This window comes from Marmota monax, unplaced genomic scaffold, assembly GCF_021218885.2.
Source record: "Marmota monax isolate L192 unplaced genomic scaffold, Marmota_monax_Labrador192_F-V1.1 WCK01_AAM20220418_F8-fsc00021, whole genome shotgun sequence".
Taxonomy (NCBI): Eukaryota; Metazoa; Chordata; class Mammalia; order Rodentia; family Sciuridae; genus Marmota; species Marmota monax.
This window is the reverse complement of record NW_026695228.1, coordinates 1,704,135-1,722,270: the sequence shown is the minus strand read 5'-3', so window position 1 is coordinate 1,722,270 and position 18,136 is coordinate 1,704,135.

Here is an 18,136-nt window from a genome sequence, read left to right as displayed (position 1 = left end):
TTGCTAAGGCTGGCTTTGAACTCATGATCCTCTGGCTTCAGCCTCCTGAGCTGCTGGGATTACAGGTGTGTGCCACCATGCCCAGCTGGTACTTAACCTTAAATAGTGACCCATTGCACAGCTTCTGAAGATATTTATGTTACAAGTTTTGGCTTCTGAAGACTCTGGATGTAGCTGCAGAATTCAATTTGCGCTTCTTGATAGTTTCTTGACCTGGAAATAGACAAATAGTGATTCACAATCTTGGATGCACATTGGAGACAACTGGAGAGTTTAATACATTACTGATCCTGGATCTTACCCATCAATATACTGAGTTAAGTGATCTAGGGTGGGACATGAGCATCAGGACTTTCAAAATTCTTCCAGGGGATACTGTTGTGTGGCCAACATTTAAACTAACTGGACTAGATTCTGAAGGCCATGGAGCTCACACCATTTTCCCTAGACCACTTCTCCATTCATACTCCTATCAAATTTCTTTGGGGGCTGACCTGAATGGAGAAACAATTGCAGAGGCTTTGGCCCCATTCCAGGATCTTGAGCCTAATAGGTGGTGCAGCTGTGCAGACCCTTTCTTCAAGGGGCCTGATGTAAGATGAGAGCTTCGTGGGCAAGGTTTACTATTGGCATTTGACTTGTTCATCCTGTACCTCAGCTTTAAATTGATTTTCTCTATTTTTTTATATGAACATAGTTCAGTAACTGAAAAACATAACTGAAACATAGTAATCAAACAAAAATCTCCCCCAACATTTTTTCCTACTTCCAGGTTGGTTCCTTGGAATTTGGAAGATTGGAGATCATCTTTCCTGTGTTTCCAAGTATGCAATGCATCTCAGAAGCTCCTTCCTTTCCAGCAGTTTGTTTTGGGGGTACTATTTATGCTCACCAAAGATCAGAAAGTAAGGGAATGAGTATCTTCTCTATTTTGTGGATCCCAAAAAAGGCTTTAAGAATCCTTAACCAGAGGCACTTGGGGACTACTCCAGAGAAGTAGGTAGCTGGAGACTGGGGCACTTGTGGTCAGGTTCTAGGTAATTATCTGTTCTAGGTAATGCATGTAAAATAAGTATCAGCACCCTGTAGACCCCTGAAAGGAGTGTCAACCATGGATAGAGCATCCTTGTTGCTTTTTAATTTTTCTCCAACCCCCTAAACTCCTTTAAATCTTCTTCACTAAATATCCTCACTGTTTATTTATTTTTTTATTTGGGAACCACCAGATTTATCAAGAATATAATCAAATCTTAATCCATCCATCCCTTCTTATGTCCTGGGCATTGGTGGGCAATGCTTTTTATCCTCTGTCCAGTTGATACCAGTCATCTCAATGTCAAAACTTTTCCAATGAGGAGACTTGGCTTAGTCCTACTGCACTCGGAATGTGGAAATGGGGAACACAGAGGGGAAGAATGAGAAAGAAGTACTTATCTAAGCAGTTTGAGGTTTCCTCCAGGAATATGTGAATTCAATCACATCATGGTATCATGACATTTAATTTTCTTGCTGGATCCAAAAGTATGGACAACTTGGGAAAAAAAAAACTAAACTATTCTTCATATTAATTTGATTTTTCATTTCTTTCTTGTGAATTAATAGTGCAGACTTTTAATGACCAAGAAAGCATTCACCATGTTCTCTGAATTAATTCAAAGGCATTTCAAATTACTCTGACAAAGACTCTCAGATACAAATCACAAATCCTTAATCCCTGGAAAAGTCTCCTCTACAACACACAATAGAACCTTGACTTTCTAACTAAAGAGAAGCTTTACCTTTTTCGTATATTTTTTGATGGTTGATATTGAGAGGAATTAATCAGATATGAGTAAATAATATTGCTCATTTGGTCTAGAAATGAATGTTCTCATCTATGAAATGTAGTGTACCCAGTGTGATACCTAGTTATTTTAAAATGATAACTAGGAAACTGTGTGTGTGTGTGTATGTGTGTATGTGTGTGTACTCATGAGAATGCATGTGTGCACAAGTGTTGAAAATTGGTACCTAGAAACTATTTACATCATCCATAAATATTAAACAACCTTCAGAACACTAGAAATACCCAATATCATTCCTATTCACAATGGAGTTGGGATAATTTCTCAAAATACAGCAATTCATTTTATTCTGAAGGTTAGCAACTCTTTCTAGGTTGCTAATGTGATTTTGTCCATTAATCCAGAATTTTAAGATTATATTTCAACTTCAAGTTCAATATTTTGACATAGAGCCACCCCCACTGTAGGAGAGAGAGAAAGAATTTGGCTTCATGTCTTTTCCCAAAAGCATGACTCTTGATTTCCTATTTCTATAATGGGGATTTTTTTTTTTTATAAAACTTGAAAGGTACCACTATTTTCCTCTAGTGATCATATTTTATGTCACATTTCCACTTCTATGCCTCAAATATTTGTCACCTCCACATTGCTTTGTCACCTCTTCATTGCACTCTGGCTCTCCTTTTATTCCGCTTATAATGAACAAGACCATAGAGGGAAAACTGACACTTTTCATGAGTTTATTTCTGCCCTAGGAATTCATTTACTTTGTATCAACAATATTTCAGTATCACACTGGCTCCACTACATTTCATAGATGAGAACATTCAAAATTGATAATGTTGCTGCTCAAAAGAGAGCTAAGTGGGACAAAATTGCTGTCTCTTTTCACTAGAAATCCTTTGATTTAATTTGCATTGAAGAAAATTTATTTGAAAGGCTCACAAGCATTTCCTGCAAGCCGGCATGCACCTCTTCAGCTCCAGATTAGCTTCCTTCTTCTTGGAATATAATGCAAGGAACATGTAAGGTATTCTGCAGTGGGAAAACACAGGCGATTTATTCATGCATTCCCACCCCAGCTGACTGCTTGTCTTGTTCTCATTCTTGTCTTCTCAGACTCAGATAAATTCTCCATCTTTTCCAGGGAGCCACCAACCACTCTTCTTTGACACAGTGAGTTCTCCTTTGTTCTCCATGTCTTTTGGTTTTTGTATCCTCGAAATAATATAGTTTCCTTACATTTCAGGAGCAGTTCTAGAATTTTATACTCGTATTGGACTACACGCATAGTAATTTGTTCATTTTATAAATTTACATTCATTTTCTTTCTGACACGTGGATACTAACACATGAAGAGATGGGGAGAGAAGTGTAGAAGTTCATTGGACTAGACAAAGGGGAATGAAGGGAAGGGAGGGGGGATGGGAATGGGAAAGACAGCAGAATGAGTTGGACATCACTATTCTATGTTCACATATGAATAAATGGCCCATGTAACTGCACATCAGGCTCAACCACAAGAATGGGATCCTAATTAGAATAAGTTATACTCCATGTATGTATAACTTGTCAAAATACACTTTACTGTCATGTATATCTAAAGCAGAACAAATAAAAAGAATTTTAAATTTACATTCATCCAGCCAGTCATTCATTCAATTCATGTTTATGAGACTCCTCCAAATATGAGGCCTCATACTAGGTGCTGTGAAGACACAGAGAATAAAACAGTCACTATATCTGATTTAGTGTAATGGTGGAACTCTGAGAAAGATGTGTTCTTAAGAAGGTAATAGAGACCAACAGCCGAGGACTGCTACCTCCACCCTTAGATTCCACCTTTGACCTTAAGCTTTTTTTCATCTACTCAGGGGAGTACACATCCAGACTCATAGGCCAGAAAGCTTCCAGGGTACTGACACATAGCCAATAACTCTGACGTATCTCTGGGATGGTCCCTTAGGATCTCAGTAGGATGAAAGATCCTATATGGTGAGTTGGTTACTACTAGGCCTGACGGTCTATGATTCCTGTTTCCTTTACTTTGTTGGCCACACCAAGCAGGAATTGTAGAGGCCAAATATCCCTTGGTTTTTCCACAGTTGTGTCCCGGAATCATCTCATTTAGTCCTGGTTCCAAATATCAACTTCCAAACCTAAGACAGCAGCTGGCAATTTCTGTGCTATGGGAAAAAGCAACTCTCATGGGGTTTGGAGGCGTCTGAAGACAAAAATTAGGGTTTATTTTTTTTTTGAAAAGTATAATACCATTTACCATTTATGACTCACAATGTGTTGGGTGTTTGTAGGGATCATCCCCTCTCCACCATGTTGTTAAGAGAGCGATTCCTTTCTCAGTGTTGGTGGGGATGCCAATCACTCAACACCTTATATGGGACAGAAAAAATTGGCAACCATTATTGGTCACATATACTTACCTCCCAGGGGAAGAGAATACCACACACCCTGCAGGGTTACATGGAGCTATGCTCCAGGAACTGGGTAAACAATCTGTGGCTGTGGGAGGCAGGCTTTGCAGTACCAAGAGGATGAGGTGTCCCCGGTTACCATAGGAGGTGTGATTGGGTCTTAAGAATAATTCTGCAAACTAGTAGGGAACTAAGTCTCACTACCAAGGTATGAGGAAGGATTGGGCCTGGTCCCCATAACCAGGAGGGTTGTCTAGCCAGAAGAGCTTATGCATAGGAGTAGGGGTGGGGAATTTGCAGTTAGGCCATCTCATTCACCTCATTGACATCAATTTCACCAGATGTCAAGGCAACACGTCATACTGAGCACTAACTTGAGGTCTTACTTACCTCCCGGTACTTTACTATGCACTTTATATGCATTATTTCCTTTAACCTTCCCAATAACCCCACTAGAGAGTTATTACTACTTCTCCTTTTCTAGGCAAGGGAACCAAAGTCATAGAATTTAAGTCATCTCAGGTCACTTCTTAGTACATGGAAAATCCAAGATTCAAACCTGAATCTATGTCACTCTAGTTGTGACATGTACAATGATACAGATTGTGAGGAATTCTTGTGAATTATGGCCACACTTCCAATTAATAGTGCATTTTGACACAAGAATCTGTCAAAAAAAAAAATGAAGAGAAGGGAAGGAGGAGGAGAAAATGGATGGAACTACTTGATGCTATGCCACCTACTTAGTATGTTTTCAGGGAGCTACAACTCAACTGAGGGGAAGCCTTTGGGTTCAGTGAATGTATTCGTCCTTAGGTAATCATGATCTTACAAAATCTTGACAAATTCCATTTCCCATGGGTTATGATTCCCTGGAGTTTTATAAAGATGTTAGGCTAATATGAGGGAGGGATTTTGAATTAAAATGTAGACCCGTAACTTGGAATAGTTCTAATCGAACAAATCAATGGTCATTTTCCAAAGTAAGCTAAATGTTAACTGATATTCATACCTGTTGTCATTTATCTTTTATGTCAGAATAAGACTGAACACACAAAAGGGGCATATTGATGTTGATGAAGAGTTTGCCCAAAGAATTTTACAAGGAAGAATGTGATTATTTCTATGAATATAACAACATAATTTATTTCCTCTTAAAGTGATTGTACCCTTCAGGCTCATAATGCAGTAGCAATGACCCAACTTCTCCTTACTAATTTTGGGGGTCATTCCTTATACCAGCAGGCAGAATGCCTGAGAACTCTCTTTGGTTCATTCCTTTACCTCTAGAGATATTTTTAGGGTTATTCTTTATGGGTTGTAGTCGTCAGCTTCCACAGACATAAGGCCACATAACAAAAAAACCTCAACATCTCAGTGCCTTCAAGGAGGAAGCAGTTATTTTTCATGGTCAAAAACTTTCATGGTCACTGTTCTGTAAGTTAGCAAGGCTGACTCCTTCACACTGCCAAATGGTTCATTTCAGGGAATTCAGGAAGTCTGCAGTATGGGCTTCTCCTTTGAGCAGAGGCTACATGTGGTATGCTTTCATAACAAATAGCAGGAGCACAGGAGAGCAAGGGGAAGCATTTGACACTGCATGATCGTGGACTCTGAAATTGACAGTGTTACTTCTGTCTTGGGGGAAGTACTGGTGTTAGTTTTCCTATTATTGGCTCTTTAAACTTTGTCCCCGATTCCTTTCTTTATCACTATGCACTTTATGTAAAATCACAGTAAATAGCTAGATGAAAATCTACTTTAAAAATGTCATTTAATTTAGGAAAGACTAAACCTTAGGAAAAAGATTAAAATTATACAGGGCTTACTTCATCCCCAAAGCTTCTGTTTTTCTTACTTTGAATTTCTTTTTCAGGATGAATCAAAAAGACATGTTTAGAGCTATCTCCCTGGTTCAGGAAAAATTGGAAACTAAATTTATTACATACTTTCTCAAAGAACAGTGAGTGTGTTAGGGTTAAAGCACCCCATTTGTCATAGAGAAGAGCACACGAGTTGGGTCTCAGAATGTACCCATAAAGTGAAGCATTTTAATTTATTGTCTTAAGTAAGACTTTTTATCTTGAACATAGCTATTATTATTAAGATGGTTGGTAGATTCTTGGGGCTGGCAAGAATGGATGAAATCCATATGGGTGAAAATCAACCTTATATGTGGTTATTAAATGGTTTAGTCTATAACTTATGGAGAACAAAAGTTCTTATCAAAACTCAGTACTGTGTTGAGCAACAATAAATGTAGGTGATGATTTGGGGGGAAGGCACACTCATACACTCATACACTGCTGGTGGGACTGCAAATTGGTGCAACCAATCTGGAAAGCAGTATGGAGATTCCTTAGAAAACTTGGAATGGAACCACCATTTGATCCAGCTATACCACTCCTTGGTCTATACACAAAGGACTTAAAATCATCATACTACAGTGACACAGCCATGTCAATGTTTATAGCAGCTTAATTCACAATAGCTAAACTGTGGAACCAATTAAGATGCCCTTCAATAGATGAATGTGGTATATATACACAATGGAATATTCTCAGCATTAAAAGAGACTAGAACTATGGCATTTTCAGATAAATGGATGGAGTTGGAGAGTATCATACTAAGTGAAGTAAGCCAGTCCCAAAAATCAAAGGCCGAATGTTCTCTCTGATAAGTGGATGCTGATCTATAATGGGGGGTGGGGGGTAATTGGATGAGTGCAGGAACTTTGAATGGGACAAAGGGATGAGGAAATGGGGTAGGAAAGAAGGTGGAATGAGAGGGACATCATTACTCTAGGTACGTGTATGATTGCACGAATGGTGTGACTACTTGATGTACAACCAGAGAAGTGAAAAATTCTGCTCCATTTGTGTACAATGAATCGAAGAGCTCTCTACTGTCATGTATAACTGATTATAACTAATAAAAAAATCACATAGTTAGGTCAAAGCAATGAATTTAAATAAATAATTAAAAGCAAAAAATAAAAAAAAACTTAGTAGCTTGTTAAAAATATAATGTGATTAACTTTGATGGTGTCCAATGTCCTTTGATTCATAAGGTGCTCACCAACTGCTCTTACCTATGATAAGCAGTCACTAAATTCAGCACTGATAGCATAGACTTGAGATCATGGGATATTGACCCATGGAGAGGGGCAGCACAGCACACCACACCTCAGGAGACTGAGCTTAGGGTCATCTTCTGCCTTACTATCTTGGAGAACCTGGTGAGACACTGAAGATTTGGGAGTTTAGAGGGACTTACAGGTTCATATGTGTGTTTTGAGGCTTAAAATTAACTAACCTAGTGTTAATTATCATGATAAAGAAAACCATGTGGACCTGTGTTCTGCAGCAAGGAGCAGCACTGGGAAGCCATGGTTGGTGAGGTGGCTTCTAGAGTCAGACTGAACTGACATTTATGTCCTACCACAGGAAGAAGATTGGGTGAGTCTGTTATCCTCTGTGAGCTTCAGCTGACTCAACTCTATGTATTGTAACAGTATAATAAAGACAAGGGCTCAGTATGTGCCTGGCACACAGTAATTATTTAATAAATGTTATCAGCTAAAATTACTATTTTGTTATTTTGCAAAGTGTGTTAATTTGTGCAAAAGGATCCCACAGAGCATTTTATTATATTGAGTCTTTGAAACAATGTACTCCATCTTATTTTGACAACCAGACATTAATCCTTTATAACATTTTAAATTGGTTTTTCAGACTTCATGTGATGGTACCTGAGTGGCTTAGTACGAATATTCCATCCATTCTTAAAGAACATCATCTTTTTTGGTGAATTCCAGATACAGCCCCCCCCCAACCCTAATTTCTTGAACAAAAAAATGAAGGTTACCCAGGCTCTTTAAGAAACAGCTTCATGCATGTGAGGACATGGAGGAGGAGCTCAAAAGGGAGGCACTCTAGCTGATGACAATGCTCAGGTCAAGGATTAGACAAAAAATTTAATGAACTACATTTAACATGAGCTTAGTCATTTTTCTTCAAGGTGACAGGCAGTTATAATTAAGGCCTTCATTAAAAGAGGTCTTCAAATAAAATTAACTCCATCCTTTTCTGACAACCACAAAAAGAGATTTAACACCATTTGATCTATGATGCAATTTATATCAAACCTATTTTTGGCCGGATCGGGTTGAACTTGACAGTGAAACCATGTTGCTTGACTAGAATAATTAAGCTGGGTTTCTGAAGCCTCGTTGATACCTTGTATTTTCATCATCAACCTCATAATCATTAAACTTAAGGACCAGAGCCCAGCAACCATAACAGCTACGAAATGGTGAGGAGGAGGAGGATTGATAACATTTAACACATGACTGGTTGCACCTCTCAATTTTTACCTGCTTTCGGTCTCCACTGTCATACTCTAGTCTAGGTCACTACCTATTTTCATGTGGGATTAGTGCATCCAAAAGCTGAGCTCCTCACCTCCAAGCTTTATCCCACCGGGTAATCCACTCTGAATACTGTTTCCGGTTAGAGTTCAGAAATGGAAAACTGACCACACTTCCATCCCAGCTTGGAATTCTTCACAGGATCATGAAGGGTAGGGAAAGGTGTTGTTTCTAAAAATTCCTTCCTAAGACAAGAGCTCATTCTAGAAATTGGACAGATTTGATCAGGAAAGACCAGGTTACCAGTCCCCAACTGTATTGAGACTATTCACAATAACCTAGAAATGGAAACAAACTGAGCATCTATCTTATCAACTGATTAATGGATAAAGAAAATAGAGCACATATAACACGATGGAATACTATTCAGCCATAAAAAAGAAAAAAATCCTGCCATTTATAACAACATGGATTGAACCATAAATTGTCATATTGAGCCAGGCACAGAAAGACAAGTATCACATGATGTCACACATATGTAAAATTGTACAAAGAGGTTGATATCATAGAATTTGGGAGTAGAGTGGTTACCAGAGGCTGGGGAGTGTATAGAGGAGGTAGACATGGGGAGAGGTTGATTCATGGGTACTAAGTTATAGTCAGATGGGGGTGCTTGCACAGCAGGGTGACTATAGAAAATAGTAATGTTCTTCATATTTCAGAAAGTTGAAATAAATTATTTTGAATATTTTCACTATAAAGAAATGATCAATGTTTGAAGAGGTCTGTTTACCATGATTTAAACAGTTACACAATGCATAGAAATATCACATGACGCATTAGGTACAAGTTTTATGTATCAGTTAAAAATAAGTGAAAAATTTAAAAGAAAAAATTTAAAAATATAAAGTATGTATAGCGCATCATTTTTATATGAAATTTTACAAATACAGACAGAAAGATCTGGAAGAAAGTTAAAAGAAAGTTAAAAATAGTAAGAGCAGTTCTTTCTGGGTGTTGAGCTTTGGAGTAATTTGCAATTTATCCTTTGTGTTCCTTCAGATTGCTTTCACTTTCTGGAGGATTCTGTACCCTCTGAGTTTTAAACATTGCAGTAATTTTCATTTTGCAACCAAAGAAAAACAAGTCCTGTGGCCTTGTTTAATCACACCACAAAGGACACTAAAACACCCGGTGCTGGGCTTCTCTGTACTTGTGGGTCCCAACATAGCTGAACCTATGGCAAAATGACTGTGTTCTCCAAGGCTTTCCATTGTCTCTGGCTTCCAAGCTCCTGTCTACAGAAATCTTTGGAGTCCTTTACTAGCAGAACCCTAGCTGCTGCTAGCTGAGCAGAGCCAACTGTGTGCATCACTGACCAAATGGCAAGCCAATCCTAATTACAGTGTTTTTGTTGCTCTTTGAGAGGTGAGAGACAAGAGCCCTATTTACAATCCTGGACAGAGTTTTTAAAGCCCCTAATCAGAGAGGTGATCATTGGAGTTGTAAACTGAACCAATCTACTGTGAAAATTGCTGCAAGGAAATTGATAAAAAGCTTCTTTTCATTTTAAAGCCCCAGTTTTTTTTTCTCAAAGATAACTATTTTAATGGGATTATTGGGATGTTTAGATCAGAGGAAAATTCCTAATGAATCTGGGACAGAGGTTGAAGAAAGAATTTGGATGCAAGTAAATCAAATATGGGAAATGCAGATAATTGTATAATTCTTCCAGTTAAGATGTTTTATTACCTATGGCCACTGTCCCCTTTAAAATAGTTATCTGGAAATGAAGCCATCGTAATGTGGTCACTTATTCATTTTGTCTCTTATACTGTCATCTGTCTACACAAATGTCCTCATTTCTCAGTTACTCTACTTATTTCCCAGCATGAATCATTTCCAGAAGATGCAGTTAGGTCCATCTCACAAGCAAAGTTGAAAACTTAGGGCACCACAGAAAGATCCAGACAGAGTACCTAAAGTGTGGTGGTATTAAATGATGAATTATACTTTCTGAAATTTTCCCTGATTGTCTCCCAAGCAAATCTTCCAAAATACTCCCCAGAGATCTTGAATATTGACTTGCTGGGCCTGCAATAGCAAAATATCACACACTGTGTATTTGAAACAGAAATTCATTTTCTCACAGCTCAGGAGCCTAGAAGCCCATAAGATTAAGGTGTTGGGTAGGTTTGGTTTCTTCTGAGGTATCTCTCCTTGCAGATGGTACTGTGTCCCTATATGATCTCTCCGCTGTGCATGTCGATCCTGGTGTCTCTCTGAATGTTCTAATCTCTTCTTATAAGGACATGGATCAGATTGGATTCGGGCCCAGCTTAAGAGCCTCATTTTAACTTAATTATCTCTTTAAAGGTCCTGTCTTCAAATATAACTGCCTTCTGAGACATTGGGGTTAGGCCTTCAATCTGTAACTCTTGAGGGTCATATTCAGTCCATAACATATGGCATGAGTTATAAAGAGTCAATTGAGATAATAAAATGGCAAAGCAACTAAAATAATGCCTGTTGTCTTATAATATCAGAAACCATGTCAACACAATCTGCCAACTCTGGATAAAGAGATGAATATGGGATTTACTCATCCCTCAGAATGTCACCCTTCTTCTTGCCATTTCCTAAGTTCTCCCTGAAGGATTCCATGCTTCATAAATGAGAAGTGGACAGAGCATGAGCTTTGGTGTCTAGCCAGATTCTTGCAAGTCCCAGCTGTCTCACTCATGACCTGGGGACACTTATAGTGAGTCACTTCACCTCTCTGGGTCTCAGTTTCTTATTTGGAAAAGAATGCTCTTACTTACTCTGCTTCTTTCCTTGCAAGGTGTGTGGGAGAAAACATCAGCAAAAATCATGGAAGTGGGATTAGGCACAATGGCTGTGGAACTAAGGGACTTGAATACGTGCTTGATCTTGAATCTCTGTGATTCTGGCATAGTCTCATAGCATATCAGGCATTTTTGGAACACAAAAGCATTGTCTGAGCAAACAAAGGATAAGCATTCGGAACTTGTATAATATAAAATATGAAATGAGTCCGAGAACAATGTATAAGTTTGGGGAAAATTTAAAAGTTGGCAAATAAACTGTATTTTCCCTATTTGATTATGTAACAGGTTGAGAAATATTTAGAATAGAAAAATGAAAACAATAACTTAAAAACAATCCAAAAAACTGATGACTTACATGTAATGGTGAAAATCAGAAGAAAACAGACTGGAGTTTCATGGCCTATAAGATTACGTACAGTTACTCAATTTGAAGCACATATTTTTCTTTTTCTGAATTTCCCATTATATGAGGCAGAAAGGGGAATCTTTTAATTCACAAGACATTCTCCATGAGAGGACAGAATTCATTTTTTTTTTAAATAAGGCAGCAGAATTTTTCAAGCACAGTGTTTTGGTTCATATATTAGGTATTCCCCAAAAGCTCATATGGGAGCTTTTGGGGAATACCTAATAGAATCTGGAGAGACAATTCAAGAAAGTTTAGAGGTGAAACGTTTGGGTTATGAGAGCCTTAACCTAATCGGTGCATTAATCCATTTGAATGGATCAACTAGATGATGATTGTAAGCAGAAAGAGTATGAATGGAGGAGGTGGCTTGCTGGGGGCATGCCTTTGGGTACATGTTTTGTCCCTGGTGATCTGAGTTTAGTCTCTCTCTGCTTCCTTGTTGCTATGTTCTGAGCTGCTCTCCACCCCCATTATAGCCCTCTGCCATGTTCTACCTTAACTTAGGCTCAGAGCAATGGAATCAGCCATCCATGCACTGAAACCTTCAAAACTGTGAGCCCCAAATAAACTTTTCCTCCTCTACAGTTGTTCTTGTAAGGTCTTTAGGTCACAACAGTGAAAAAGCTGACTAAAACAGGCTGAGTCCACTCTCCAGATTCTAGTGTAGTAGTTGTAGGTAAGCCATACATATCTATATTACATCTGATCTCAATGTATCTGATCATTAGGTAGATTTGGAAAGCAATGATGTGGGATAAGATATTCAGGTACCTTCGTTTGGGTTCCTCCAGTAAACACTGAGATAAGGATTTGGGTGCAAAGAGTTTATTTGAAAGGTGAAGGAGTAGAGAGTGGAGACAAAGAAAAAGACAGCATAAACGTGCCTCACTGAGCCTGTTACCAGGACAGAGGGTGCTTATATGCCAAGTTCTCAGTTGTCATCAGTTAAGCTTGCCCTTGGAGGATGGCAATGCCCTGGTATCCCCAATTTCCTGTGTAAGTGGCAAAATATGCTGTGAAGGCTGGACATATTGGGGCATAGGCATGTGGTCAAATGCACACCAATTGGAATTTGGCCGGTGCACATGGAAATGGTAGGAGTGAGGACCAATGTGACTGCCACAAAGCAGTGCACGGATGCCACCCTCACTACCATCCCCAGAGCAACTCTGGAGCTCATTTTTATGGTTGAGAGATATAAACACATCTTCCCACCCAAGAGCTGGTTTGTTTTTGATACAGTGGGATTCAGAGCTGGGCATAGGGGGATGGATGTAAAAAGGACAGATCTCCGCAGCACCCAAACACCAGGTCCTGCTAACCAACTGAGGGAGCTTAGGCTTGCTTTGCTCCTCAGCACCTTGCTTTCCTTTTGTAAGAGATTAACAGACATCTCTTTCCTTATCCTCTCCAACTTATTATCATGGTCTTCAGATGAGACTTCATAAAATTAAAGAGTAATGCACAAGTAGGAAATCAGACATGGGTGGAGCAAAGGGCCATTGTGGATGGCTTAGATTTGGCTCTACTACTGCACACTAGCTATATGGCCTTGGGCTGGGCTTTAGTTTCATCTGTAAAATGGGAAAAATGGTCATCTCTACTTCGTAAGGAAGGTGAGAATCAGGGAAGGGAGGGACTTGCAGTGTACAAAGTAAAAGGTGGGATTAGTTGATATAAATTCTTTGTGACTTATACATAGAGATCATGCAGTTCATAGGGGAAGGCAGAAGATCTTGGCTGTGGTAAGTGATGGCCATGTCTGTTTAAGTCAATCTTGTTTGTTCTCACTCCTTTCCTTCGGGTAGCACATTCCCAAGATTTTCTTTGTTCCTCATTTCATATTCTTGTCTTGTCACTGAAGCTGGCTCCTCAGAGGGCCCTGGTAATTGGCAAGGTTGTCTGTGAGGATGAAAGACTCAGGGAAAAGATCCACATCTTTCAGATATTTTCCTTCACAGGAGAGGTAGACCATCGCAAGGAAGCTGGATTTGTGTAAGTCAACCCCATCTTATCTCCTGTGGGCCATTTTAAAGATCTATTCAACAATTAATGCTATTAGCTCAGTGGAGAGCTTGTTAATCCTGAGAACATCGGCCTGATTTCAGATGGCCTTCCATTTTGCCATATCTTCTCTGAAAGAAAAATACAACAGAAAAAAAGAAAAGAAAAGAAAGAAAGAAAAACAATGAGATTTTGTTCCCAGCTTCAGAGAGACCCACAAGGTACTGACTTCAGGCCCTGCTTCTAAGGTCAAATTCAGAGAATTCTGTCATTTACATGCCTGGATACCTACAGAGAAATAAAATGAATGCATTGATTCTTTTTTTTTTTAAAGTACTGAGCAACATGAAGGACATCTGTCAGCCTCAGAAGAAACAGCTCATGAAGTTGATCAGTTGAACTGCTCTTAACTGACAAGTGGAAATATTTTCACTGAGCTTGGGTACAGCCTGAAAAATACAACTACTAATTTCCTTGGAAATCTAAAACTCGGGCCATCCCTAAACCAAATTACTGGCTTAGGGTACACTTTGTTTTCAGTGTTCCCACTAACTTTTTTTCTGATGCTTTCAGAACTCTGTTACCCATATTACCCCAATAAATAAGTGACCACACACACAAACACACACACATACACACACGTGTGTGTGTGTGTTTGTGTGTGTGTATATTTCTTAAGTGATTCACACCAGCCTCTGATTCTTTTAATGTTGAAGAAGTCCAGCTACAAAAATGGATGACTTTCCTTTTAACTGTCACCACTCATGAAACCATGGGACTGTGTGTCCATCTTGTGGTCTCAAACACATATTGGAAGGTAAAAGTCATGGATCTCAAAGACTGCCCTAGCCACTCTGAGGTCCATTGGGTGTATTCTAGACCATCCATATTACTAGTGTGGGCAAACATGGGACAAGGAATTCAAGCCATCCTTTTTCCTGAATTCTGATTGATTTATGTGGATTTGGGAAAGAATGAGGGAAAGCCGCAACTTGCCACAAATGTGTGGTCATCGCACTTGCAACTGGTTTGCTTTCTCCAGGGCAAACCCAGCTGAATGGATGAATCAGTAATACTACTTAAGGAAGCCAGGCTGACAAGAGCTCACGGGCAGTTCCTCTCCTTATACCAGTAGGGCTGTGCTCACCCACTCATGGTTTATGTTGTTGCTCAAGGAAACAAATATGGATCCCTGTCTTGGAAGTTGATCCAGCATCAGTTTCCCCATCTTGTTTCTGGGAAGCCAGGTTATACATAGCACTGGATGAGTTATTTTTTTCTGGGTGTGGGGTGAGGGAGACATTTGTAAAGCAAACAGATCTCCCTTATCATTCCTTGGCAATTTAGGAGACTTCCTTGCCTTTCCAGTCCTCAGAGAAACTGGCTGATGGCCTGTGACATTTCCATGATGTATATTATTACGTTATTCTGTTTCTTTGATGATGGGGAAACAATTTTTAGGAGAGGCAACTTGTCCTTTAAGGGACATTGTATGGGTAACGTGGAGAAATAGGCGATAATCACCAAGACTGCAAGGTTGATTTCAACAGCTGTAAAATAAGTGGATGAGGTCATACCTAGGCATCTTCTAGCCCTGAGACTCTGAAAGTTCCCTTATCTTCAGGAACCTGAACATTTCATTAAGCAGAATTTTCCATTTCCCAATTGCCAAAGAGATGAGAGACCTTACTATATGAACTGAAAATTTTGATCCAATAAGGAAAACTTACCCACATCCCAGACTGCCTTATTCTTGCTGATGTCAGAACAAGAATTAGTGTAAAATCAAGGGGAGGACATAAAAAAGAACAAACGCAAACCTGGCATGTTTTGTACATTAGCGCATAAGAATTTGCCAAAGTGTTCTTGAAAGTTAAATCTTCCATTACATAACTTTTTTTTTTATCACTTTCTTAATAATGTTCCAGTTGAGTTAGCATGTTTTATGATTTTTCCTTGCTTCAGAGATAAGAGCATTCTCAAAGATTAGACTAAAATTCCCAGGTATTTTTGAATTTTAAACTTTGAGGTTAAGAGAATAATGCCTGTGGAGAAATTTGAGGAAGACACTGTTATTTATATTTTGGAGGCACTGTGGTATGTGCCTCAGATAATGAGATGATGGTTAATTGAAAAAACCTTCCACTTCTAAAATAGCTCACCATAAATATGAACATCTGTAAGATTTTGGAAAATCAAGAAGCAAGCTGGGTTCAAGGCTGGAGCCTGCAGTTTGGGTGTTTTTCTGTACATATGTAAGTCTCAATAAGTCCTTTCCACTTACCTCTGGCCTAGTGGGGTAGAACATCCCTTCAAATTGACAGAAAGATCATTTCCATTGAGTTCTGGTCACAGAGAGGCCCAACAATCTTTATTTTATTTGTTTTTTATTTGTCTTACCCCTCTAGTAAGCCTTCAATTGTCTTATCCCTCTAGTAAGCCTTTTTAATGGTTTATGTGCAATTATAGCAACCTAACTTATCATTTGTTTTTGTAAAGCACCAAGGGCACGGTTAACTGATAATCTGCCTGTATTCAGGAAGAGGAATTGTTAACCTATGACACACCTCTCAGCCCTTTCCATGTGGATAAATAAAATATGTGAGTATTTAGCTTTCCGGAATCTGAGCAAAGAGATGACTATACTTACAACATGCCTCAGAGATTTTTCATTTACAAGTATTTTCGCTTGACTAATGCAATTGGCCATTAGGAAAATAAGCTTTTTTTTTTTTTTTAGTAAGGTACAGTATTATTTTGAAGGAGCAACTTGGAATGGATTATCTAATTTGTGAAAGCTATTCTAAAATGAATACACTCATATACTCAAATACACACAACTAATTTATTTAAATTGTAAATAACTGTCTGAGGAAAGGCTTGGTTGGTTTTCCTGTTCTTTTGGGGAGGAAATGTGATTTCTATTCAGTCATCTTTCTGTGGTAGTACTTATAGAGATCTATTATAGAGTTGGCCTGCAGGGGGCGTTAAATCTTCAGCAAAACTCTTAATGGTAGGCTCTCAAATCCACTTAACAGAAGCAAATAATTCTGCTTTCTTCTCACTGGGATGCAGGAGTTCTAGGACCCATATTCCGACTTTCCCATCTCAACCTTTTATATTAGACCTAACACTTTTTAGTATGCTTAATCTGGGTGTGAAAACAACGGCCCTGGAGTGTGTGTCTTGAACCTAATGTTGCTCTGAGTCACCTTGCTCTGAGTGTCTCCCTAAAGGTCTTTAATTGTCTTACCCCTCTAGTAAGCCTTTAAATAGAGTATTGCTACAGATCAGAACGCTAGGGCTTCCTCGGGGTAGAAATGTGATTTTTGGAGCTCAGAGATAACTTTATATGAGTTGGAGAAAGCTACATGTCTCAAAATGGCAGAGGATCCTTCTTTCCTACGCAAACCTTATAAAGCATAATTCGTGCTGCTATTTTCAAAGGAAACCACCAAGTAGGAATGAGCAAACCCAAGAGTCTGAGGAACTAGCAAAGTTATGTAGTAAAGTCTATGACTATAAGTTAATATAGTACAGTGGTTCAGAGGTCCATAGATTCTAGAGCTGATTGACCAAATTTCAACATCTGCTTACCTCTGAGCTCTAGAATCCTGAATCATTATCTTAACTTCTGTGTCTTTGATTTCTGACCCACAAAAGACCATTTCATATATGAATTGTGAGGATTAAGACAATCCAAAAAGTACTTGGTGCACAGTAAGTGTTCCATAGATATTTGAAAGCAAATTACTATTATTCCTTAGACTGGACTCAAAATAACTGCCATATGATTTCAGCTTTGTCTCTCACTTCTCTACAGAGGCTCCTTCATCCTAAATACCTCCCTGTGCCTTTGTCCCTTTGCTCCTTCTGCAGATGTCTTTTTTTGCTTACATTGAAACCTCATGAGATCCCACCCAAGACTCAAGGATTATCAGTAATGCCATCCTAAAACCAAAAAGAAACCCATAATTCATGATTCCAAGAACCAAATGTGCTTTCTCCCACCTCAGACCCATGATAGGGACCCAATATCTAGGTGTGTGACAGATGCACAGGTATATATATTTGTTTTTCAAATTTCACAGAACTGTAGAGCTAATGTGGGTGATTTTCTTTTTTACTATATAAACTACACTTCTATAAACAAACTCAGTAGGAACACAATGAGAAAACCTAATATTTGGAGACAGAAAGATCTGCTTCAAATTCAAGTTCAAATACTGTCTACCTGAAAAATCATTGAGTCTCTTTCACTTGCTGGTTCTCTTACATAAATAAGGCAA